Genomic DNA, 26,586 nt, shown 5'->3' on the forward strand with positions numbered 1-26,586 from the left:
AGGGATCTGATTGGCTGCTCCTGGTCGAGAGGTGATCCAGAGGAGAGCAAAGGGAAGCAGATTCCCCTTGATGAGGTTCGTCAGCAGCACATCCACTGAGGCTGATTCTGTCACATCACACAATCTCTCATTGTTCTGGAAATTTAGAGGAAGTCGACACTCATCCAGACCATCAAAGATCAACACCACTTTATTCCTCTCACAGTCTATTAATCGTAATTCTTTTATTTCTGGGAAAAAGTGATGAAGAAGATCCATCAGACTGAGATGTTTCTGCTTCATCAGATTCAGCTCTCTAAAGGGAAGTGGAAACATGAAGGTGACGTCCTGATTTGCTTTTCCTTCAGCCCAGTCCAGAATGAACTTCTGCACAGAGACTGTTTTTCCAATTCCAGCAACTCCTTTAGTCAGCACACTTCTGATGGACTTGTCTTTAAAGAGATCATTACATTTGATGGGTGTCTCCTGTGTGGCTGGTCTCCTGGACACTGTCTCAATCTGTCTCACCTCATGTTGATTATTGACGTCTCCACTCCAACCCTCTGTGATGTAGAGGTCTGTGTAGATCTCATTCAGAAGTGCTGAGCTTCCATGCTGTGAGATTCCTTCAGTAATTCTTTGACATTTCTCTCTCAGTTTGGATTTGAGTTTTTGCTGGTGCACAGAGACGAGTTCTGATAAAAAGAAGAATAAAATGTAAACTCTCTGATCATCTCTGTGAGCTACTGATATTTTCATAGCTGTATATCATATGGAATGTCAGTACTAATGTGTTATTATATTGTGTTGATAAAAGCACATCATTATGATGAGATGTGTTTAATAAATGTACAGCAGTTTCCTTCCTCTGAAGATAAAGTGATGTTAGAACCCCATGAGCTCTTACTGTTCTGCAGTGTGTTAGCGAGATCTGTGTGCTTCATGTTCTTCAGGAAGTGCAATGTGATCTTCAGCACTCCCTCTCTGACACTGCTCTGATCCTCCTCATCCTCCACCTCCCTCTCAGAGCATGCTGGGTAATCTGGACTCAGCAGCTTCTTATATCTCTTCAGTTCATTCTGTATAAGAGTGATGACTTTGTGCTCCAGATCCTGATTTGTAACAGAAGCAAAAAAACCACTACATTTATATCAAACACTATAATGCACAGGTCACCAATAGCTGGCAGCCAAAACAGTTATTATAATACAGTTATATACTATTTTCACTGGCGCAGCTTTTGTAGTCTTTATGTAAACCATCCCGCGTGATACCACTCAGCCAATCAAGTATGTACATTCCAGGTGGTAAACATTGCGACTCTACAGTGCAGACAGATAAGAGTTAGAGGCAGGTTACACATAAAAAAACGGTAGAAACAGAGATAGCGTTACATGTAGAAAACAAAGGGAGAGAAACGTGTGAGAGATGGAGAAAGAAAGAGAAAAATAAGGAACAAATGGCACTCCCAAAAAAAAGTAAAGTGGACAGCGAAAATAAAGCATTTAATCTGGAATGGACAGACTAAATACTGTTCATACTGGGAGCACTAAACCAGTGTGCATCATATGTTCAGTAACTGTGGCTTTTATTAAACGTGCTAATGTGAAACGCCATTATGAGACAAAACATGAAGGTAATGAACAAACATACCCACTCAAATCTGAAGTGAGATCACAGAAAATAAAAAGTCTCAGAGCCCAGTATGACCAGTCCACCAGGATCCTGAGCCACACATTCACTGCCCAACAACGTGCTCATAAATGTTCTCTCAGAGTTGCTTGGATTTTGGGTCAACACAAAAAGCCATTTACTGATGGAGGGGTTGTCAAAGAATGTATGAGTGCAGTAGCTGAAACACTATTTGAGGGAAAACAAAAACAAGAGCTTTGTGATAAAATAAAGCAAATACGCATGTCAGCATCATCTGCCACAAAGAAAGGTGGATTATTAACTCAGGACGTGCTAACCCAGCTAGATAAAGCCATGCATAAGGCATCATGTATGGGCTTAGCCGTGGATGAGTCCAATGACGTGTGTAACAATGCTCAGCTGTTAGTGTCATTAAAGAGATGTTAACAAAGAGAAGAATAGAGTTCAAACAAGTGGTTTTAATAACCACAGATGGAGCCCCTGCCATGATAGGAAGAGAGAGGAGCTTAAGCAAGACTGAAAGAGGACAATCCTGAGCTCATAGCTTACCATTGCATCATTCATCAATCTGTCCTCTGTGCCTCCCTGTCAGATGAGCATGCTGAGGTGATGAATACAATGATGAATTTTCTCAGGGCATTGTCTTCCTACCAGCACCGCATGCTTAGGGAATTCCTCAGAGAAGTTAATGCCAGTGCTGATTATCTTTTGCTAATGTGGCACGAGGGTGGGGGCCTAGGGGGGGAGAGCTGAACAGCTCGTCACACCCAAGCTCAACTTTAAATACTTAACCAATTCGACTACGCCACCTGGGAGGGTTACACCCAGGAAATAGAAGTAAACCCCAGAGTTTATTAGATCACACAAGTTCGATTCCCTTATCAATGAGTGTAGGCAGAAAACGTGGGCATCGTATAAAAAATACAAAGTTTATTGAAAACTTGAAATTAAAATGAAACGAAAATATTCTCAATGGTAAAAACGGTCCGGTAAAAATTACACAAATAGCAAAAATTAACAATCAGACACAAAATATTAAACAACCAATTTACACAACTTCCAAATAAACAAAACAAAATAAAATCATTAAATACAGGGCTGGGGTTACCCACCGGAGTGTTCAGCACTAATTATCAAAAAGCACACTTACACACACACACACCTCACCGTGAACTCAGAGCACCCACTCATACACGTCAAAAGTGTCGCACGGCAAACGTAGAAATAGCACCACCAAAGACCTTTCACCCGTGGGACCCCAGCTCCTGAAAGAAACCAAAAGCAGATTAAATCTGACAAAAATGAAGGAAAAAGCGAATTAAGGTCACAATTCCACTGTAATACGATGGACGGTCACCGAAGCACAATATGATTCACCATATACACCTCTTACAAAGAGAAACAATGAAAAACTTTATCAAAAGTTTGAGGGAAGCAAAACTAAAAAGGAGCGGCCGCGTCGTCCTTAAACCAGCCCCGATACTTGCATGTTGCTCGACCCCACAGTAGGCCAGACAATACCAGTTAAAAACAAATCACAAAAGCCAAACGGCAGAAGTCCCCTTTTTAAATAGTTGTAAGCCGAGGTTGTTCACTCGGCACGCAGCGAGGGAAAAGTCGAATCGCAGCAATAAATCACCCAGGACGAAAAAGGAGGATCCTATAATACAAACGATGATACAAGATATAAATGATACGAGTAATTGCACAACTACATGCCGTAATTCCCCCTAACAAACCCAAACAACTTACCAAACGCGAATAGATGAGTTCCTGAGAATCAATTCACTGCTCAGGATACGCAGCCTTCAAATAACCTGCTGTTAAACTGAAGTTCAAGGACTGCACATTACTCACGCCACCCGACCCACGTTAGAGCTAAACATTACTAAACAACTTCCTCATACCTGCAGGGAGGGCAGTAAACAGATCCAAAACAGCATCCAACAGGGGGACACACTGAAAAGACAGGCTAAGGATACACAAACGAGCCATTAGTGCAACGAGCAAAGAAAAACTAATTAGCCAACGCGACATGCTAACAGCACATACCTAAAATCGCTATAGCAACCACAAAAGGGGAGGATACGGTCGTGACGCATGCCAGGCTCAAACCAACCCGCTCTAAATAGTGCCTGCTCGCTACTGATTGGTGGTCAGGAGTGTCAATCACCACCTGTACCTCATTCATTCGGTCACACTAAACAACAATGTGAGATGGCTCAGCAAAGGCAGGGTGTTAGCACGCTTTTGGTCCATCAGGAGAGAAGTAGGATCTTTTTAGGCAGAACTAAGAAGTCAGAAGGCAACACAGTTTTCTCTCTTTTTGGAGAATGAGAAACAGATGGATAATGTGGTCTTTTTGGTTGATAACACTTCACATCTGAATAAACTGAATTTGAGGCTACAGGGCATTGACAATTCAATTTGTGAACTGATGACAGCTGTCTGCTCCTTTCAGAGGAAACTTAAGGTGTTCAAGGAAGACCTTCAGGGAGACTGTGCACACTTCCCAGCAGTGCAGGAACAGGTTCAGGGACAGAGAGATGTGTCTTCTTTTGTGACTTTATTGATAAGCTGATTGTACTTTTATTTAGTTAATGAGAGAACATTATAAATATCTACAGCCATATATACTGTGTGTGTTCAGTTCTATTGTCTATTGTCAAAAAGTTTTTTTTTTTTTATTGTAATGAATTCATTTTATTTGACAGTCAGGTATTGATTACATGCAGACATTGATACAACTACTACAAGCTACAGCTACTTCAAGGTATATCACACTAATAGTTAAGATATTATGACCTTCCAGACCTTTGCTTCAAGAAATGTTCTCTAACTGGACCTCTTTAAATTTGAGTTGAATACCCCGCTATAATGTAACATAAGAATGTGTTTATTACTGACATCCAGACAAACTGGTTTCAGACGAGCGCACAGACGAGTAAAAACATGAAGGTGAATCACTGAGTATTAAGAAGGAGGCAAAAGGAGCAATGAAAATCCTGATGATTTAATTTTTAAAAAAAGAACAGTTTGGAAATAAAGCAAGGAACAAAGAAGAAGAATGAGAAAAGAAGGAAAAGATGTTTTCAATAAACAATTCAATAAAGAATTCAATAAGTAAACACAACACACTCGTGTTCTCTCTGACTGCTGCTCAGGAGTTTCTTTCACACTGCAGTTAGAGTGGAATACACACACACACACACACACACACACACAAACACACACACACACACACACACACACACACACACACACACACACACACACACACACACACCTTGAATATGGCCTCTAAATGATTCTTTTCAGTGATATTTGATTTCTTCTTCTGCAGTCTGTGAACAAATAAAACACTTGTTAAAAGTAGAATAAAGACTATAAATCATATTCATAACTACAAACACAAAGCAGTGAATACACACATATTACAGAGATGTTTGATTATGTGAGAGTGTGAGTGATAAAACACTGCACTCATACATTCAACTGTCCTCACCTCAGATCAGTAGTACAGTCTGTGTCTTTAAAGTATATTGGATGATCCATTGACTGTTCACTCTTCATGGACACACAGCTGGGTTCAGGTGAGTCTGATCTCTTACACATTACTGAGCTGAGAAATAGGAGGAAACAGTATTTAACGTATTTATTAAGCCAGTGTGTAAAAAAGTGTTTTGTCACTCTTTTGGTTGGGTCACTCTTAGCAGCAACAACTGGAATCAAGCATTGCAATAACTTGCAATGAGTCTGCTACAGCACTGTGGGGGAATTTTGGTCCACTCATCTATGCAGAATTGTTGTTATTCAGCCACATTGGAGGGTTTTCGAGTATAAACTGCCTTTTTAAGGCCATGACACAACATCTCAATAGGATTCAGGTCAGGACTTTGACTAAGCCACTCCAAAGACTTCATTTTGTCTTTCTTTAGCCATTCAGAGGTGGATCCAGCTTGCTTGCTTGTGTTTTGGAACATTGTCCTGCTACAGAATGCAAGTTGGCTTCAGCTTGAGGTCACGAACAGATGGCACGAACACATTCTCCTTCAGGATTTTTTGGTAAGCAGCAGAATTCAATTTTCCATTTATTTCAGCAAGTCTTTCAGGTCCTGAAGCAGCAAAACAGCCCCAGACAATCACACTACCACTAATACATTTTACTGTTGGTATTATGTTCTTTTTCTGAAATGCTGCGTTACTTTTACACCAGACGTAATGGGACACAAACCTTTCAAAAAGTTCATCTTTTGTCTCATCAGTCCACAGAGTATTTTTTCCCAAAAGTATTGGGGATCATCAAGATGTTTTCTGGCAAAACTGAGAGGAGCCTTTATGTTTTTTTTTGCTCAGCAGTGGTTTTCGTCTTGTAACTCTGCCATGCAGACCATTTTTGCCCAATCTCTTTCTTATGGTGAATTCATGAACACTGACCTTAACTGAGACAAGTGAGGCCTGCAGTTCTTTGGATGTTGTGGGGTCTTTTGAGTCATCACTGTGCTCTTGGGGTAATTTTGGTCGGCTGGCCACTCCTGAGAAGGTTTTCCATTGTTCCATGTTTTTGCCATTTGAAAATGTTGGCTCTCACTGTGGTTCGCTGGAGTCCCAAAGCTTTAGAAATTGCTTTATAACCTCTTCCGACTAAGAGATCACAATTACTTTCTTTCTCATTTGTTTCAGAATTTCTTTGAATCTCAGCATGATATCTAGCATCTAAACACTTTTTTACACAGGGCCATGTAGTCTTGGATTTTGTTTTCCCTCAATAATAAAAACCTTAATTTAAAAACTGCATGTTGTGTGTATATATATATATATATATATATATATATATATATATATATATATATATATATATATATATATATATATATATAGTGAGAAAAATAAGTATTTGAACACCCTGCTATTTTGCAAGTTCTTCCACACACTGCAGGAGGGATTTTGGCCCACTCCTCCACACAGATCTTCTCTAGATCAGTCAGGTAAATAAGTATATATATATATACAGTGTTGTGCTCGTTACTAAAAAAATAGTAACTAGTTACAGTTACTCGTTACGTCATTCAAAAAGTAATGCGTTACTGTTAAAACTTTTTAGTTACTTTTTTAAAGAACATTCTTTAATGTTTCCATTAAAGCCCTTTTATGCGTTATGGTCTATACAAACACAAAACACAAAGTAATTTTTAAACACTATTTTATTTAAGTCAGACCAGCAGAAACTGAATATATCACAAGGATTTATGAAATAAATAAGAAAATAAGCTGAATTATATATTCACAATCAAAAACTAAAGTTGCTGTTGTGTTGAGCTCTTAAACATGTTCCTTTCACAGCTGAAGTATGAAAATTATCAACAAAGGTCCTGGAGGAGCTTCAACAGATTGGAGTTGCTGTTTATCGCAGTAGATACGCTTCGAACCAGAAAGACACAACTTTTTGACTTAAAAGTTTTTGTGTTTATACTCAACTAAAGTGAAATAATGAGCATATTTCCACTTTGAGAAACTCGTCTTGCTCTCACCTCGACTCGCCATTACTGCCACACAGACCTGAATAAACAGGGACACGACCACAGTGCGTCTTCGTGTTTACAGTGGTTCATCCACCAATCCTACAATGCGACGCTGCTGTAAGCAAGTTAGGCTGTAGTCTACACTTCAGCCCAAATTCATTCATTTAAAAAAGTAACGGGTAACGCACCATACGGTAACGGTTTTATTTTTTAAAAGTAACGCGTTACAGTATTAGTTACTGTAAAAAGTACTGCCCAACACTGTATATTACAGTGGTGCCTCGACATACGAGTGCCCTAACATACAAGTTTTTTGAGATACGAGCGGTCATTTGGTCGATTTTTTGCTTTGATACGCAGGCAAAAATTTGAGGTACGAGCTCAAGCCGCCTCAGTCAGTGTTGCTGATTCGTTTTGATACACACGCACACAAACAAAGGTTTGAATGTGCGCGCGCACTAACACGTGACTGTGACGATTCTCGAGATGAATCAGCAACACTGGCCTCAGTCAGTGTGCTTGTTTGCCTCACTTTCGAAGCATCTTTGATAAGTTGTGCTCGCGTTTTGTGCTTTTTGTACATTTACAGTACTTTATCACATTTCTTTTTATAACCATGGGTCCGAAGAAAGTGAGTGGAAAGGTCAGTGCTCAGAAGAAGATGATGTCTATAGAATTAAAGTGTGAAATCATAGGAAAACATGAACAAGGTGTGTGAGTGATTGACTTGGCGAGGCAGTACGGGCGCAGTACTTCAATGATAATTTGCTTTGAAATATGAGCAAATTGACATACGAGCAAGGTTTCGAAACGAATTAAACTCATATGTCGAGGTACCACTGTATATATATATATATATATATATATATATATATATATATATATATATATATAAATATATATATATATATATATATATATATATATCTATATATATCTATATATATATATATATATATATATATATATATATATATATATATATATATATATATATATATCTAAACAGAGAGAGGGTAGAGAGAGAAAGTGAGAGAGAGAGAGAGAGAGAAAGAGAGAGAGAGAGAGAGAGAGAGAGAGATATTAAAGGTATTTAAGGTAAGGTAAAACAGAACTATAGTAAACAGGCTAGTTAATGATAACACAAAACAGATGTGACAATTCTCCCAATATCCCCTATAGACAACAACTTTATCCTCACCTCAGATCAGTAGTACAGTCTGTGTCTTTAAAGTTTATTGGACGACTCATTGACTGTTCACTCTTCATGGACACACAGCTGGGTTCAGGTGAGTCTGATCTCTTACCCTGAATCAGACTAAACACATACAACCACTGCATCATTATTACTGTTCTGCAGCAACACTGAATAATGAAACTGGAGTTAAAATCTGATGATGTTCTTATTAACACTGATCCCATTCTTTAACCTTCATACTTTATCCAGCTACAAGAATAACGTCCCTATTTTACGTATGTAATTCTAGTTCCCTGAGGGAACCATGTGCTGCATCAAAACGCTTTGGGAACTTGCCTGTGTTTACGCTCTAAAATACTGTGTGTAATCAGTCAAAAAAAAGGATGCTGGCCATCACCGGTGGGATGACGTCACGGCCAGGAAGTATAAAACGCATATGGAGTGAGGCAGCGGCAGCTTCTGTTAGGGAGAAGGAAGCACTGCAGGGATGCCAGAGGTGTATAGTGACGCAGCCTCTCGTTCCCTCAGTGAACTAGGGTTACATACGTAACCTTGAGATGGTCCTTTTTAGGATCTCGAGCTGTGTCGAAATGTTTTGGTAATGGGGTCAAATCACGCCAGACTGAACACTTCCTGCCTAGTGTGTGTCTGTCAAACACTACGGTTTTGAGGCAGCCACAGTCTGGGTGGAATAAACTCTGACCCCGGAGGGAGCGGGAGACCAGAGGACTCATAAGATGTTGTGATGGCATCATCAATCCACCTGCTCAAAGTCTGCTTATTAGCAGGAAGGCCTGTCTTGGGAGTGAGAATGCCTGTAATCTTACAGGTCATGGGATGACTGAGGGCACCTGGGGGTGTTGGGGGTAACGCGTTACAAGTAACCTGCGTTACGTAATAATATTACTTTTCTGAAGTAACGAGTAAAGTAGCGCGTTACTTTATACATTTACACATTAATATCTGACTTACTTTTTAAAAAAAGTAATGCGAGTTACTTTTCAGTTAAATTATTTTGCATAAAAAAAAGAAATTAAAATAAACGTAGTCACGTAGAATCGCGCAGTCATACGTGCGAGCAGCGGGAACAGAAGCTGGTCAGAAGCGGAGATGGTAAACCAGAGCATTACATCACTGTGATGGAAGTGTTCTTATTATATTGAAATAGTTGAGGAAAAGGAGAAAGGAATAATGGTTAAGTGTAGATTATGTGTTGGTGAAAAGCTCTTGTCAACTGCAAAAAATACCATTAAAAAAAAAACAAAAAAACATATGCATGCAAAGCACAGCACTACAGATGTGTGTGTGTGTGTGTGTGTGTGTGTGTGTAATGTTGAATATATGCAACATTATGCAGTGTCACATATATGGAAATATAGAAAACTTTTGCCGACTTTCCACCACTGCAGATCTATGGACTGCTCAGAATAAAAGTTCTCCGTGGGAGACACATGTACGATGCCATCGCAGCGGAGAAAGAGAGCAAATTCACAGCTCATTTGCTCTGTGTGGGAAGATAAACTGCCACGGTCACTGATAATAGCGTGAACTTTGTGTAACCCTCTTTCTCAATTATACTTTTTTTTTTAGATTAATTATGTGCATGGGGAAATTAATTGATGAGAGGTTACCAACATTTTAAATCAGGATGCATACACAAAACTAAACTAAACTCCGGACATGCAACTCTGGCTAGAGTGCGGAGAGGCCTGGTTAGCTTGAGTATAGCTATACTGCGTTCATTTGTTTTTTTTTCTTGTGAGCATAAAACTCCCATGCACATGTACTTAAACACCATAACCCTTATTTGGGAAACAAATCAAATCAGAGATCACACCAAATCACACACACTTAAATATCAGACCACAAATATTGAATGTTGAAATATTAAACTCAAAATGTATTTGTATTCTTTTTTTTTTTAACTGGATGAGTTACAATCTCAACATGTCTTTTTAATTCACATGAAATAAATGAACAATACCCCGGGGTTTTTTTTCTACCTATAAGTTTCATCAGTTTTGTGGTACCACAATGTTGGCGCGCTTGTTGGAGCTCAGTTGCAATCTTCCCAAAGAATATTGTCTGTACTCACGGTTCCTTGGTAACAGAAAGATTATAGTGACCATCTATCCAAACTGTTTCATCCCATGGTGAAATACGCAATGAAGAAACCCGTCATAAAGCTCCATCTCGTCCACGTGTAAAAGACAGACACCTCCGGCCTACAGCGCGAATCCTGAGCACAGGTACTGTAGCAACAGCTACAGCAGTTACAGCAGCATCCGATGCACACTAGCCAAAAGTTCACAAAATCGAATGAGCTTAACTATTTCTTGTCCAAAAAAAAAATTTTTATTTTAGTTTATAATGTCCATACTCACTCAGAAACTCGGTGGCAAAGTTTGTTTCTAGCTATGTATTAGCATTTCGCACATGGCTATAGGGTAGCAGCTCGCACATGGCTATGGGGTAGCAGCTCGCACATGGCTATGGGGTAGCAGCTCGCACATGGCTATGGGGTAGCAGCTCGCACATGGCTATGGGGTAGCAGCTCGCACATGGCTATGGGGTAGCAGCTCGCACATGGCTATGGGGTAGCAGCTCGCACATGGCTATGGGGTAGCAGCTCGCACATGGCTATGGGGTAGCAGCTCGCACATGGCTATAGGGTAGCAGCTCGCACATGGCTATAGGGTAGCAGCTCGCACATGGCTAGAGGGTAGCAGCTCGCACATGGCTATGGCGTTAGCTCCACTTCGGTAGAAATTCCGTGGCCGATTCAACCAGCTCCAAAACAATGCTCACTTTCCTGTTTTACCAAAGTTACACACTGACAAAAGAAAAACCCCGAAAACAAATAATCCCTCACTCCTAACTTTGATAACCAGTAATGTAATCAATCCTACAAAATGTACAACTCTCTCACAGCCATCTCTCGGTGTGTGTTTTCTTTTTCCCGCCCCCTCAATAATCCCATCGGTTACCATACTGCTCTCTGGATGGCACTCATTGGATAACAAATAAAACTGACACTTGACCATCCAATACAAATAAAATGACAGAGGGTTCAAAGGTTTACTCAAAACAGCAGATATTTCAAACATCTTACAACTTTAACAAATATGAATTAATATTAAATGTTACTATCAAAAAGGTTTTATAAACAAAGGGCAATTAAAACTGGCCCCTATTTCAGAATATACAGTATATCTGTTAACAGAATACAAATTAACAATATATAAATTTAGCAGGGTGCTACACTCTCCCCCCACACAAAACCTTGTCATGCCCTCATGACATGTCTAACACCATAAATCACATACAAAAAATAAACACATTTCCTTAAAAGATCGTGTTAAGCAGATTATTAACATTCCCTTTAACCTATCCACTTGTAAAGAAAACTTTTATATCTCTTAATAGGAGATGGGGCCTCTTTCGTGTCACTAATCTTAACTACGGTAGCACTATGTGTACCAACTGCCACTGACGTTGGGTTCCCTAGCAAATCATAAGTTAGCCTAGTTGGAGCTTTCTTTAGTCTCTGAGATCGAATTGTCTTATCATAGCTTTTTGCTACACTGTCTAGTCTCTCAGCTATTTCGGCTGACGTCGGTATTTCAGTGTCTCTTTCTCGTTCCACAACTTCTGCAGTCACTTTTTGTACCAAATGGTCATCCTCCTCCACTGCGGCAGGTTCTTCAGCTGTCTCAACCGTTTCTGGGTTACTTGTCAACACAGCCAGATCCAAATCCAGATTAAAAGGCTCACCATGATCAATGTTTCGAGGTTCTGATCTTGGCAACTCTCGTGGTACACAATAGTCATGCCATACACCCATCTCATCATCTTCGGAGTCAGAGGTTTCTTCCATATTATCCTGTTCAGGGGTTGGTAAGCAAGGATTATCATATTTCTCTTTGCTGTTTTCTTTGAGCCGTCTGCTTGCTCTCCTTCTTTTCTGTGGCTCCTTGTTGATCTCAGGCCGTAGCTGCACTTCCCTTCCGATCGGCAGAATGTGATTGCGGTGCAGTGTCTTTTCAGATCCATGTCCGCTCTCTGGCTTCAGTTTAAACACAGGCAAACCAGGCAGTTGACTCTCCACAATGTAAGGAGTATCTTTCCACCGATCAGCAAGCCTGTTCCTCCCCTTGTAAACCAAGGTTTCGGATCAAAACCCTGTCCCCAGTATCTAATGGGCAGAAACGAACTCTCTGATCATAGCGTTGCTTGTTCCCTTCATTTTTCTTCTCTGCCATACTCCCAGCCAACTGATAGGCAGCTTGGAGCTCACGTTTCATGTTTTTGACATACCTCAAGTAGGATTTTGTGGAGGTGCCATCACTTGAGACCCCGAATGTCACGTCTACTGGCAGCCTGGCCTCCCGTCCAAACATTAGAAAATATGGAGAATAGCCAGTGGACTCATTCACTGTGCAATTGTACGCATGTACAAGGTGGCTAAGATGTTTACTCCATTTACTTTTATCTTGTGTTTCCAAGGTTCCAAGCATGTCAAGTAGAGTCCTATTGAAACGCTCAGGCTGTGGATCACCTTGAGGATGGTAGGGAGTGGTTCTGGATTTCCTTATGCCAAGCATACTCAACAGCTCATGGATAAGGCGACTCTCAAAATCCCTGCCTTGGTCTGAGTGCACTCTTCTTGGCAACCCATAGTGGACAAAATACTGTTCCCACAGAATCTTAGCGACAGTTGGTGCCTTTTGATCTTTCGTTGCAAAAGCTTGAGCATATCTCGTGTAATGATCTGTAACTACGAGCACATTGCAGATATTTCTGGAGTCAGGCTCAATCGTCAGAAAATCCATACAGACGAGATCCATCGCTCCATCACTGTTAAGATGTGACAACTCAGCAACTCTCTTAGGCAGTGTCTTTCTCTGAATACACCTCGGACAGCTCTTACAGTAACTTTCAATCTGAACTTTCATGCGGGGCCAGTAAAACCTCTCTCGTACCAAGCCGTATGTCTTGTCAAACCCCAAATGGCCTGATTGGTCATGCAACGACTGGAGTACAGTTGTTCTGAACGCTTGTGGGAGCAACAGCTGCCGCCGAGCTGATTTGTTTGGTGGATGGCTTATCCTGTACAACACCGAGTCTTTGACCATTAGCTTCTCCCACTCTTTTAACAACAGTGACACATCAGGATGGTTTGCTTTGTTGGCTTGATTGGCATTTTTCTGAATGATAGCATGCCACACTTCTCCAATGCACGGGTCTTTCTGCTGAGAATTTGAGAGGTCTGCTGCGTTCAATTTTGGCAACTGCTGAGAGTTCAAAAATGACAAGTTACAATAGGCTCTGGGCACCGCACCTTTGGGTGAGCCCATGAGATCTACAGCTCTGCCACGATGATAGTGAGGTACTCTGACTTTGGACATGTGGCAGACAGCTTGGACTGCGGTGGCAAGCATTGTTTCCTTCCCTTTATGAGAAGTATTGTGGTCTGCATGAGGACGCCGTGACAATGCATCCGCATTGACATTCTGTTTTCCAGGCCGATACTTCAGACTAAAATCATATGTGGACAATTCCGCCAACCATCGATGCCCTGTTGCGTCCAATTTAGCTGTAGTTAAGACATACGTTTAAGGATTATTATCCGTGTGGACCTCAAACTTGACTCCATAGAGGTAATCATGCAACTTGTTGACAACAGCCCATTTCAAAGCCAGAAACTCAATCTTATGCGTGGGATAATTATTTTCTGCTGGAGCGAGGCTTCTGCTGACAAAAGCAACTGGGCGCAAACCTTCTCCCTGATCCTGATAGAGGACACCTCCCAAACCTTCTCTGCTCGCATCAACATGCAGCACATATGACAGTTTTGGGTTGGCGATTGCCAGCACAGGCGCCTCTGTAAGGCTTCTCTTTAAAGCCTCAAAAGCTTTCTCACAGTCTTTATCCCACCTAGTCCCAAAAGTCTCAGAAGGATGGTACCAATCTTTTGTTACTGTGCCTGCTTGTGCTTTGATGTCTTTATTTTTCTTTGCCCCTTTTCCTGTCTTTCCAGCCACAATGCAGCCCTGAAGCAACTGGTTGAGTGGATAACAGACTCGGGAGAAATCCTTTATAAAACGTCTGTAATAGCCACAGAAGCCAAGGAAGGATCGAAGAGCAGTGATGTTTTCAGGGCGTGGCCATGTTTTCACAGCTTCAATCTTTGCAGGGTCTGTAGCAATACCATTTTTAGACACAATATGGCCAAGGTAGGTAACAGAGGGGCAGCAGAACTGACATTTATCCAATGATATTTGTAATCCTTCTTCCTTCAATCGGTCGAGGACTTTAAGAAGGCGCTGCTCATGTTCCTCTAACGTTCTCCCAAAAACGATTACATCATCCAGATACACCAGCACTTCCAGTAGGTTCATATCACCCACAGTTCTTTCCATAATTCGTTGAAATGTGGCTGGGGCCCCACAAATCCCCTGCGGCATGCGCTCAAACTGATAAAACCCGGCTGGGCAAGTGAAGGCTGTCTTTTCTTTATCAGCAGCAGCTAAAGGGATCTGATAATAGCCACTTCTGAGGTCAAGCACACTGAACCACTGGCTATCACCCAGGCAAGACAAAGCATCTTCCACACGAGGTACTGTATACTGGTCCGTAATCGTTCTCCTGTTTAATGTCCTATAGTCCACACACATACGTATAGTGCCGTTTTTCTTGCGATCCACAACTATTGGTGAAGCATAGGGGCTTCTGGAGTCTGAAATGATTCCGGCCTCTTTGAGATCATTCAGATGTTTCCTCACATCCTCCAAATCACCCGGTGGTAACCTTCTAGAACGTTCTCTGAAAGGTCTATCATCTGTCACACGAATGCTGTGTTGCGTGCTCTTTGCACAACCCACATTAAACTCACTGCAGGAGAAAACCTCTTTTCTCTCCATCATCTTTTGACACAGTCGTTCCTTCCACTCAGGAGGCACAGGGGAGTCACCAAAGTTGAAAGAGGACGGGGACAATAGAGATCTTGCCGGCTTAGGGCCCTCCTTTTCAAGAAATGTATTTATTACATCTACAGGGAATAGATGAGCAATAGGAATTCCACGTCTTAATGTCACATTATGACTGGACACATTTTTTCACGTGACTGTGATGCGACGACATTGGACAGCGGTGAACTTTTCAACAACAGGCATGACTAGAAGCTCTTCAGGAAAACAATTCTCCACTGGACGGTCTATAAGAACAGCTTGGCTAGAGAGACCTCTAGGAAACTTTGGAATACCAACGACTGTTGCAACGCCGCCAGGTGGCAGAGTGAAAGGCTTGTCTCTTGTGAACCAGACTGTTCCTCTTTTTGTCTCAGCTGTGTCGTCGGGAGTTTCCCGAAACTTCTCATAAGCTTCTTTTATTACTGGATAAACAGACAGGGTGTTAAGAAAATTGTCTTCTCCATGTGTTTTGCATGCATGGAACAGTCTTCGAACTATAGAGGTGTTTGTGCCAACCACAATGGAAACATTCCCTGTCATGACCGGATCTGGACACACAAGCACAAGTGTTTCTACCGTCTCAGTCACTCCAACTACATTTCCAGTAAACTCAAGCTTCAAGCACATATAACCATCATATGGATACTCCTTTGCACTGAGGCCCCAAATCTCCAGGCACTCAATAGGGGTCAAAGGCAGGTGCTTTAGATACTTGTCATAAAAGGAGCGATACAGTAGAGTAACTTGGGACCCGCTATCAATTAAAGCTTTGGCGTAAATGCCCTCAATTTGTACTGAGACAATAGAGCTAGGTCCAACTAAACCCTCTGGCAGGTTAGCCCGCTTTTCTGGTAGCGTGTCACACCTTGTGTAACGTATCTTCTCCGGAGCGTCAGGCCGTTCCTTTACTGAGCCCCTGGAAAGTTTGCCGTCGGCTGCTTTATTTTCAGGAGACGCTTGTTCACTTTTCTGAGATTTTCTGGATTTTGACACTCCCGCTGGAAATGACCATCTTCACCACATCTGTAACAAAAGACATCAGCAAGATACTAAGGTTTGGGAGCTCTCTCCTTCATACGTGCATATGAGTTCCCAGTAGCTTTCTGGCTGGGGTTCTGGTCTACCTGCTGTGTCATACTTGCTGATGCAGTCACGGAGGCCGAAAAGAGGCGTGCAACCTCAGTCTTGAGACCTTGAAATTCTTTCCTTAAACTCTCTATTGCAGGATCTTGCAGGACTGGGGCAGGCTCTGGTAGTACAGATACAACTGAGGCTGTAGCACACTCTGCACGCTTACTAATAGCTAAAGATGCAAACTTTTCATTCGGTCTTTCGAGGACAATCTCCTCTTCTTCTCTTACATCCCGAAGCAACTCAGTAAACCTGGGAGGAGACTTGAGTTTGTAAGTAAGTCTTATGCGAAGGGCTACGAGATCATGAGGCAGAGAGCCTCTAGCAACTTGATCAATGCGCGCTCGGTTCATGTCAATTACTTCAATTCCACCTTTACGATGGACCGCATGCAATAGCTTGTCTAATCTGAGTAAGTAGGCTGATAATTTCTCATCGTCTTGCTGGAAGGTGTTACGCAACCTCACCATGAGATCAGCTGCACTGTCTGTGGTTCCGAAAGCTGTTTCAAGGGCTTTAAGGTAGTCATTGGCAGTGGCCTGGGGATTTGTGACTTTTAAACCTTTGACAATATCTGCTGCTGGCCCTTTAAGACTCTCAGCTACTCTCTGTCTCTTAACAACATCAGAACACTGCCACTCGTTCAACATGTGGGTGGTCTGTTCCGCCCAAGCATCGTACTCCTCTTCTCCATATGGAGTGGGTTTCATACCTGAGAACATGCGTAGCTTGCGATAGCCCGGGCCGTCTACAGGCGTGGCTTGACATTTTTCAACTAGTGAGGAGATGGCATTCACCAGCTTTGTGTTCAGGTCTGGAGCGGTGGGTGGAGCAGAAGCAGAGTTTAGTAAACGTGTGACATCAGCTAGAGTCTTCCCTTCATTTGCTAAAAATGACAGTAACTTGGACTGAAAGTCTCTTTCATCAGTTACAATAACACGCTGGGTCTCATTAACATTCACTATCCAAGGTCCAAACTCATCTCCAGCTAGTAACTGTTCAGGTATGTCAGACTTGATCATATCATTAATAGTTTCGACTAAAACTAACTGGCTTTTACTGAAGTGTTCAACACACCGTCCTCTTATTTTACAGGGACCGAAAACTTCAGCCTCATCCAGTACCTTATACATAGTCTCATCAGTAACATCAAGAGAAACCTTACTAAGCACCACTGCTTTTTTTGCATCCATACCTTTACCTTCACACCATTTGATAATCTGTTCTGACTCCATGTTATATCAGCTTTAGATACACAGGACAAAAAAAATTAAATAATAATCTCTGAAACACAAATGACTATGGGGCTTTTAAAGCTACCTCATTTAACACTGACTTTCCCCTTTTTTTTTTATGCTCACATAAACAAAACAACAGTAAACATAATCCGGGACGAGCCCCCACGTGTAACCCTCTTTCTCAATTATACTTTTTCGGTTCAGAATGTTTCAAGCTGATGAAGAAGCAAAGAATGATGTAGACGAGGACGAGGTCATATTTTTACGGAACTGCAAGATGTTTTTTACGAGATGACAGCGAAAGGTATGTTCTCCCTCCACATCACCGGTGTGCAGCCCACACCCTCAACCTTATATACACGAACGATAGTTACATTCCTGACGGCGAAGGCAGATTGCAAAGCAGTGTACAGAAGTGCAACTGAAAAGTGTTCAGCCTTGTAGTAAAAATTTAGTTGATCATCTTATTGTTTTCTAAGAAGTTATTAAGCATTTTAAATGTATAAGACGTGTCTTTTGCCCTAATATAACTTATTTCTTAATGGCAATGATCTATATTACACCTGTTACACCTTTAAGGCGTGAAAGAGATAAAAGTAATGCAAAAGTAACGCAAAAGTAATATAATGCGTTACTTTCCATAAAAAGTAACTAAGTAATGTAATTAGTTACTTTTTTGGGGAGTAACTCAATATTGTAATGCGTTACTTTTAAAAATAACGTTGCCCAACACTGGACAGAACTCAGACTCAGTGCGTGAGCGGACACATCAATTAAGTGGCTCTTTGTTCGAATCAGTTTAAACCATCACTACTTAATTATCAGTAAGTTTTAAAATACCAAATATTACACAACCAGACCAAATGAAGAATCTTCCAGTCATGAGATGAGAAGGAGTAATTCACTTTTTTGCAGTCAATACAACCCGGTCCTAGAAGGCCTCCCAGGAGTGAGCTTTCTTAACAGCAAGACACCAGTCAGTTATCATGGACATGTGTGAATTTATATGGCAATTTTTTCACTTTTTATACCCCACATTCACTTAAATTTACATATTTTTCTTTTACTTCTCCTTACTAATTTACATACTCAAATAATTTTGCGTGGCTTTGCATATCCCACCTTTTGCTTACGTGTTTTTCTGGTAAGTTTATACCTATTCTTGGTAAAATGCCACCCCTTTCCAGGAGGCCTTATTCACCTCAATATATTTTTAATTTACATGTACATGTAAAACATCTGATGTTGAACATCTGACATTTTCTCCTTGTAAAAATCCTCTGATCCTGCATTTTACCACTTAAAAAACAACCAATCCTCCCCCGCAATTTTGACACCTCCCTTATGGGGGTAAAAGAAGGCACTAGCCGTACCTTGGGTAATCTTCAGGATAGAAGGGGCCACAGAAAGGGCCTGCAAGTCCCCTATTCTCTTGATAGAGCAGATGGCAAACAAGAACACAGTCTTGATGGAAAGGTGCCTCGGCTAGAGGCTTGAAGGGGTGCTCAGACAGAGCCCCCAAAACGACGGCCAAGTCCCACCCAGTAACTCTAGGTCGTACCGGGGGCCTCAGCCTCTGGAAGCCAGGAGCTACCAGGAAGAGACGGACTCCGTCCCAGCAAACTCTCACCAGAATGACTGGAAGCAGCGTGACGAGGGGTAAGGCATACAGACACAGCCTCGGCCATGCCTGAGCCATGGCGCCAAGCCCCAGCAGGGCTGGAGGAGTCCAGACGGAAAGTGAAACGTCTTTTGACATGCGAACAGATCCACCTAGGCTCTTTCGAATTTCTCCCAAACCTGCTCCACCACATCGGGTGGAGCCACCATTCCCCGGGTCTCAACCCCTGCCTCCACAAGGTATCTGCTGCCTTATTCAACCAACCAGGGATGTAAACTGCTCTCAAAGTGAGAAGCTTTCCCTGAGCCCAAAGGCGGATCTGGTGCACCAGCCTGCATGGGGGGAGCCTAGATGGTTGATGAAGGAGACCACCGCAGAATTGTCCGTATGGAGGTGTGAGAGGAAATGCATCTCTAGGCAGTTGATGTGCCAGCTTAGATGGGGCCCTTCCCCTTTTGGGCAAAATGACAACTCATGACAGGGCATGCACTGGATAGAGCGGTGCAGCACACCCCTTCATTAAAACACAGCCAGAACCCCCAAGAAAGTCTTGTGTCAGGACTTTTTTGTCAAAGTCTTCCTGTTAAAGATGGCAGTCCTCAGATCATCCTCTGTCATGCAGGATCCCTCACAGGAGGAGATCGAGTAACGACCCTGTGTCTCTGCACCTCCTGGTAGGAGATAGGGGTTGCAGTTGGGGCTGCTCGGAGGCATGGGAGGTACCGCTGGAACACTGCCGCCTCTTTCTTATTCTCCTGAAACCTTTTGACCACTGAGCTTATGGAGTCGCTGAAGAGGCTAAAAGGGATTAGCGGGGTGTCCAGCAGTATGGCCCTGTCTCTATTAGACATCTCAGGTGCCTTTCCATGGACACCAGGGCCAATTGCCCTATTGGTCTGTTTAGTGGTTCTGAGAGCCAGATCCGGCGTACGGTGAAGCTCATCACAAAGTCTGCCCATCCAACCACATCAAACTCATGCAGCAGGCCAGACTGATATGCCTGCAACACTGCCATGGTGTGCAGGGACGCAGCAGCTTGACCTACTGAAGCATAGGCTCTACCCACGAATGCTGATGTATTGCATAGGGGCTTCATGGTTAGTGTCTGTGTCTTAAGGGAGGAGGCGATTCTGGAAGAGAGATAGCTGGCAAGTGTCTCTTAAACCCGTGGCATCGCCTCATAACCATGTTCTTTTCACCCCATAATGTTGGAATACACAGTGGAACTGCAAGGTCCAGCTGCAAACCCCAGGAGCTCGCACAGCGCTCTGCCTCAGCGAGAGCGGGGCCAGATGTGCGAGGAACTAGGGCACCCTCCTTTTCAACACAGCTTGAGTTCCTGAAAGGGAACTTGGGGTTAGACGTGTTGCTCTGTAGCTTAATGTCACTAATCATCAGCTGGTTTTGAACATCTGGAGACAAAGCTGCTGAATTCAACTCTTCACTCGTAACTTTTCACAGATACACATCAGAGTCTGATCTGTTTAGTGTTGGTGAATGTGAGAACATTTCTATTTTTCACAGAATCACAACCTTCACTCACCTCTCATCTTTCTTTATGTCCTGTTTTACAGAGTCACTCATTCTGGAGGACATTTCTAGTCCTACAGAGGAACCTGTAAACCTACAGAGAGAGGGAGAGATAGAGAGAGAGAGAGAGAGAGAGAGAGAGAGAGAGAGAGAGAGAGAGAGAGAGAGAGATTTATTTGATGTTTCAACAGACTTTTATTAAATCAATAAAAAAATCAAAGAAAAGTACACAAGGAAAAAAAAGTGTAACATCAACTAAGCAAAACATTAAAATGTAGGGTAAACAAAACATTATTAAAACAACACTGCATTGTAAAGAGTTTCTGATTGTTTATCTCTTTGTAATATTTAAATTCAACTAAAATTCCGGATCTGATAAGAATTGTAAAAAGCAGTATTATGTCTTGGCCATGAGATTTCTTTTTTATGATTTTCCTTGAAACATAAATTGCTCTTTTTGCTTGTCCACTTATAAAGTTAATCAACTGCCATTTGTGTCTTTGATTACGGTTGTACCCAGCAAAATAAAAGCATTAGATATCAAATTCTCTCCATAACTTAAAAAATATGTGTTCCTGCAGGACAAACAGTGGCTTTAGTCTAATACAATCTAAAAACCAGTGAAAATTGTCTCTCTAAGACCACAAAAATTATGTCTGTAATTTTAATTAATAACAAAAACAAAAGCATTAACAGCAGTATCTCAATTTATGATTCTCCATTGTAAATTACCTGATTTTTTAATCAATGATGGTTTGTAAAGAACATTCCAGATTTGTTTAACTTCATCTCCTAATTAAAGTTTCTCTCTCCAAACATCAATTTTATCACATTGTTTTTCTATACTATACATTATTTTAACAAAACATTTATACATTATTTTTCCATTTATTTCATCGAAGTCCTAAATCTTCAAAAAGCCAGACTTATCTTTATATCAGGTATTATCCAATGTTTAGGAAAAGGATTTGTCATATCCAGAGTTAGATTTTCTTTCTTCGTATATTTTTAGAAGTACCTGCTCTTCAGCTGTTGGTCCCTTCATCCATAGCTCCATGATTAATGATGTATTGACCTTTGAAACAGCAGGGATGCTACAGCAGTTATGTAATCCATCCAGGTGTAGCTTATCCTGAAGGATAAGCGTTCCATAGCAGAGCTATGTCCAAGCCAAGACCATCAGCTTTTTGAAGCATAGTTTTTGCAACATTCCTCCATACCAAGTCCTCAGAGCCTTTTAAAATTCTTTGCATGAACTGTAACCTGAAGGTCACATGTCTGCTTGCCAGAAATACCAAGCCTTGTCCACCTTTTTCCACTGGCAAAAAAAAAGTACACCCTGCAGTACCCAGTTTTGCTTGTAAATTTGGTAAAAGCCTTGAGGGAGGCTCTAAGCAAGTATACCCATTAATATATAGTTAATACTTCTCTTTCTGGTTCTCCCGTTAGGGTTCACCACAGCGGATCCTCCGCACGTTTGATTTGGCACATGTTTTTATGCTGGATGCCCTTTCTAACGCAACCCTCCCCAATTAATCCGGGCTTGGGACCGGCACTAAGAGCTGAACCCGGGCCGCAGCGGTGAGAGTGCCGCATTCTAACCACTAGACCACCAGGGAACCCTAAAAATAATCAACCTAAAAGTTAACTGGGAGTGAAGCCATCTTAATTTTTTCAGTCTGCTCTCCTTTCTTTCCATTAGTCCATCCCAATTTTTTGTTGTACAGTGCTTTACCCAAGAAATACTCCCAGATATTTAAGACACACCCTCTTCCAACCAACACACTTGGTAAAGTTGGAATACCATATTTCCATTTAATAATAATTAGAGCATCACTTTTACCCTAATTTACTCTAGCAGCAGAAATTATACCAAATTCACTAACAGAGGACACCAGATTATTGACATCCTTTTATCCATTGACAAAAAACATTCTATCATCTGTAGAGGCTGATATTTGGTGTTTAGAATTATTATTACCAAGCATAAACCCTTTAATTCTAAAACACAGTTTTCTTGACAAGGGCTTAATGGCCAGGATATACAGCATCCCGACAAAGCACAACCATGCCTTATACCTCTTCTAACTTCAAAAGCAGCACTCAGACCACCATTGATTTTTTATATGCTTCCAATGTCATGGTACATCACTTTAATGATTCCAATGAAAGCTCAAATTCAAAAGCTTTAATGGTATTCCATAGGTACTTGTCCACGTTCTTCCACTGGCAAAACACAAAATACAAAATAGCACCGCCAGTAAACCTGCTGTGTATTACACACTGTGGTGTGTAAGAGACGTAAAGTGAACAGCAACAAAAAAAACAAAAAAAAGAGCAAATAGCAGCAATCCATAAAATATGTGCAAAAACGGCATGTAAACAGTTTATAGTAATGAAGTGATGTAGTGTGAGTGGTACTGAAGACTTGGATGTGTGAATTGAGTACGGGTGTGGAGAGTGAAGAGTGTGTGTGTGTGTGTGTGTGTGTGTGTGTGTGTGTGTGTGTGTGTGTGTGTGTGTGTGTGAGGTGTGTGTGTGAGGTCGTCCACAATGCTGTTGACTTTGTGAATGCAGCCTGTGCTATAAATGTCCATAATAGAGGGGAGATAGACCAATCTTCTCAGCTGTCCCCACTTCCTCAGTCACGTCTTGTGATCCAAGACGGTGCAGTTCCCAAACCAGGCAGTGATGCAGCTGCTCAATATGCTCTCAGTGGTCCCTCTGTAGAACGTGGTCAGTATGGGGGAGGGAGATGGGCTTTCCTCAGCCATTTATTGGTGATGGAGCTGGTGTTGAGTGACCAGGTGAGGTTATCTATCAATTTAACTCCAATGAACTCTTGACGATCTCCAAGGAGAATCCATCAATAAATAGTGGAGAATGGTCACTCTGTGTTCTTAGTCAACAACCATCTCTTTCTTTTTTTTTCAACGTTAAGAGACAGGTCGTTCTCTCCACACCAGGCTGTTAACTGTTGCACCTCCTCTCTGTATGCTGACTCATCGTTCTTGCTGATCGGTGAACTTAATGATGTGATTCGAGCTGTGCATTGCTACACAGTCATGAGTCAGCAGAGTGAACAGCAGTGGACTGAGAACACAGCCTTGAGGTGCCCCAGTGGTCAGTGTGGTGGTGCTGGAGATGCTGTTTCCAATTCGGACTGACTGAGGTCTCCCAAGCAGGAAGTCCAGGATCCAGTTGCAGAGGGAGGTGTTCAGGCCAAGAAGGCTCAGCTTCTCAATCGGGTGCTGAGGAATAATTGTGTTGAATGCTGAGCTGAAGTCTATGAACATCAGTCGTACATAATAGTCCTTGTTGTTAAGGTGGGTGAGGGCCAGATGAAGGGTCATGGAGATTGCATCATCCTTGGAGCGGTTTGGACGTTACACGAACTGCATGGGGTCCAGTGATGGTGGAAGCTGGGTCTTGACGTGCCTCTTGACGAGCCTCTAGAAGCACTTCATGTATGTAGCACCAGGGTTCAGGAGGATCGTTGTTTCATTTCAATGTGTAATGCGTCATCTATATAAGGTTAAAATGACAAAAAAAAGCTTCTTGACTTGACTTCATCACGATGGGTGTGAGCGTGACGTGACGATAGCCATTGAGGCAGGAGACAGTAGACAGTAGACGGGAACGATGGTCATCGTCTTGAGGCACGTAGGAACAATGGCGATGCTCAGAAAGATGTCGAAGTTGTCAGTGTTGTGTACATTCCCATAGCACTCTGCCAGGAATGTTAACTGGTCAAGCAGATTTCGTGGGTTAACTCTCCACAGAGTTTTCCTCACTTTAGCTGTGGTTAGACAGAGCACCTGGTCACTGGGAAAAATGGTGGTCTTCCTCGCCGGCATGTTTTTCTGCACCTCAAACCAGGCGTAGAAGTCGTTCAGCGCATCTGGGAGGGAGGCGTCACAGTCACAAGCAGGTGATGTCGTAATTCGTGATCGCCTGCATGCCCTGCCACATGTGCCGGGTGTCTCTGCTGTCCTGGAAGTGGCCGTGAATTCTCTCGGTGTGTGCACGCTTCACCTCTCTGATGGCATGGAACAGTTTGGCCCTTGCTGTCTGTAAGGCTGTCTTGTCCCCTGCTCTGAAGGCGGAGTCTCTTTATTTTAGCAGCGCACACACCTTGGCAGTCATCCAAGGCTTCAGGTTGCAGCGTGTAGTGATGGTCTTGGAGATGGACATGTCATCAATGCACTTGCCGATGTAGCTGGTCACTGTTGATGTGCACTTCTTAAAGTTGATGAAAATGCCATTGGTTACGGCTTCCCTAAACATGTCCCTTTCAGTGCATTCAAAGCAGTCCCAGAGAGCAGACATTGATCCTGCTGGCCAGGTTCTCACTTGTTTTCGAGCTGGTTTTGAAGCCTGCTGAGTGGTCTGTATGCTGGGATCCACATAACAAAGATGTGGTCTGAGTACCCGAGGTGGGGGCAGGGCTTCTCCCGGTATGCACCGCTGATGTTTGTGTAAACAACATCCAGCCTGTTTTCTTCTCTGGTTGCAAAGTCCACATTCTGGTAAAATTTAGGGAGCACAGTCCTGAGAGTTGCATGAAATTTGCATGGCGACAATAAACAATCCGTCAGGGTGTGTGTTTTGTAGTTCACTATTGGTCCCATAGAGTACGCTGAGTGCTTCCTTAGCATTAGCGCTAGGTGGTATGTACACTCCGAGTACAATAGCCGTGGTGAATTCCCATGGTAAATAAAAAGGTCTACATCTCATAAACATAAACTCCAACAGCGATGAGCAGTAGGTGGAAACGAGGACAGAGTTCTTATACTATTCCGTGTTGATGTAAACACACAGACTGCTGCCCCGAGTCTTACCCCAGGCTGCATTTCTGTGGTGCGAAATGCAGCTAGACCATCCAGCTGAATGGCAGCGTCTGGAACTCTGTCGCTCAACCACGTCTCAGTGAACACAAATACGAAGCAGTGTCTGTACCCACGCCGAGTAGCTTGTCGGAGTCCAATTCATTGTCCAGGTAAAAGACATTTGCCAGCAGTAGAGATGGTAGAGCAGGCCAGCTATGGTTAGCTTTCAGCCTAGCACTAGCCCCCGCTCGCTTTCCGCACTTCCGCGTTCTCGAAGCACGCCGAGGTCGCGTAGCAATCTGCCACAGATCATCGTTTATTGTGTTGTTGGGGTTGTTTCTGGGTTCCTTGAGTGTTTGGTGGTGGTACACAGGGACACCGGTTGCTCTGATGTCCATAAGTTGCGTAAGGCGGGCTTCAAAGTGAAAGTAGCACTCTTGGATCCAGGTTGTGATGTAATAGTAATAAGAAAAATTGTGTATGTTTAAATTATGCAGCGTAATATCCATGTATAGTTTTAACGGAGTGTCAACTCATAAATGTTGATGTATTTATGAGTACATAAAAAAAACATCACTGTAACAGTAACTGTAACAACTCTTAAAAAATATTTACATCTACTTTACATACTTAAATAATAGGCATAAGGTTAAAAATGCCCTAAACCATAGAATACTGCTTTTTACTGCATAAAATTTTTTTTTTATCTATTTTTGGAGTATTTTTTATTTAATTACGTTTTTTTTTTCCAGAATGATTTAAAAACTGCAAATTTGGGATCAGTATCAGCAACAGTGATAATTAAAATATTTTGCACACACGCGTGCAAAATCGCGCTAGTGCACGGGTTTCCCTTCTCCAATTTGAGGGTTTTCACATCAATTTATCTCATTGCCATATTGGACTTGGCTTAA

At 42.1% G+C, this 26,586-nt stretch overlaps 2 protein-coding genes and 1 pseudogene across 3 annotated transcripts in view; 1 reads left to right on the top strand and 2 right to left on the bottom strand.

Annotated features, from left to right (window-relative positions):
- The window catches only part of LOC310728494 (protein NLRC3-like), a 48,028-nt pseudogene extending 27,101 nt beyond the window's left edge, over positions 1-20,927 (bottom strand). Inside the window, exons 1-3 of the transcript XR_014538372.1 lie at positions 20,857-20,927; positions 8,356-8,472; positions 5,138-5,254 (exon numbers count right to left, since the gene is read on the bottom strand). The product of XR_014538372.1 is annotated as a protein NLRC3-like (transcript). The remainder of the gene's footprint in view (positions 1-5,137; positions 5,255-8,355; positions 8,473-20,856) is intronic.
- Positions 1-26,586, bottom strand: part of LOC310727127 (uncharacterized protein) — a 564,745-nt gene that overhangs the window by 165,417 nt on the left and 372,742 nt on the right. The gene's annotated exons all lie outside the window — the stretch shown is intronic.
- Positions 1-26,586, top strand: part of LOC310730343 (uncharacterized protein) — a 44,712-nt gene that overhangs the window by 13,486 nt on the left and 4,640 nt on the right. The gene's annotated exons all lie outside the window — the stretch shown is intronic.

The sequence above is a fragment of the Silurus aristotelis genome, assembly GCF_946808225.1.
Source record: "Silurus aristotelis genome assembly, chromosome: 1".
NCBI lineage: Eukaryota > Metazoa > Chordata > Actinopteri > Siluriformes > Siluridae > Silurus > Silurus aristotelis.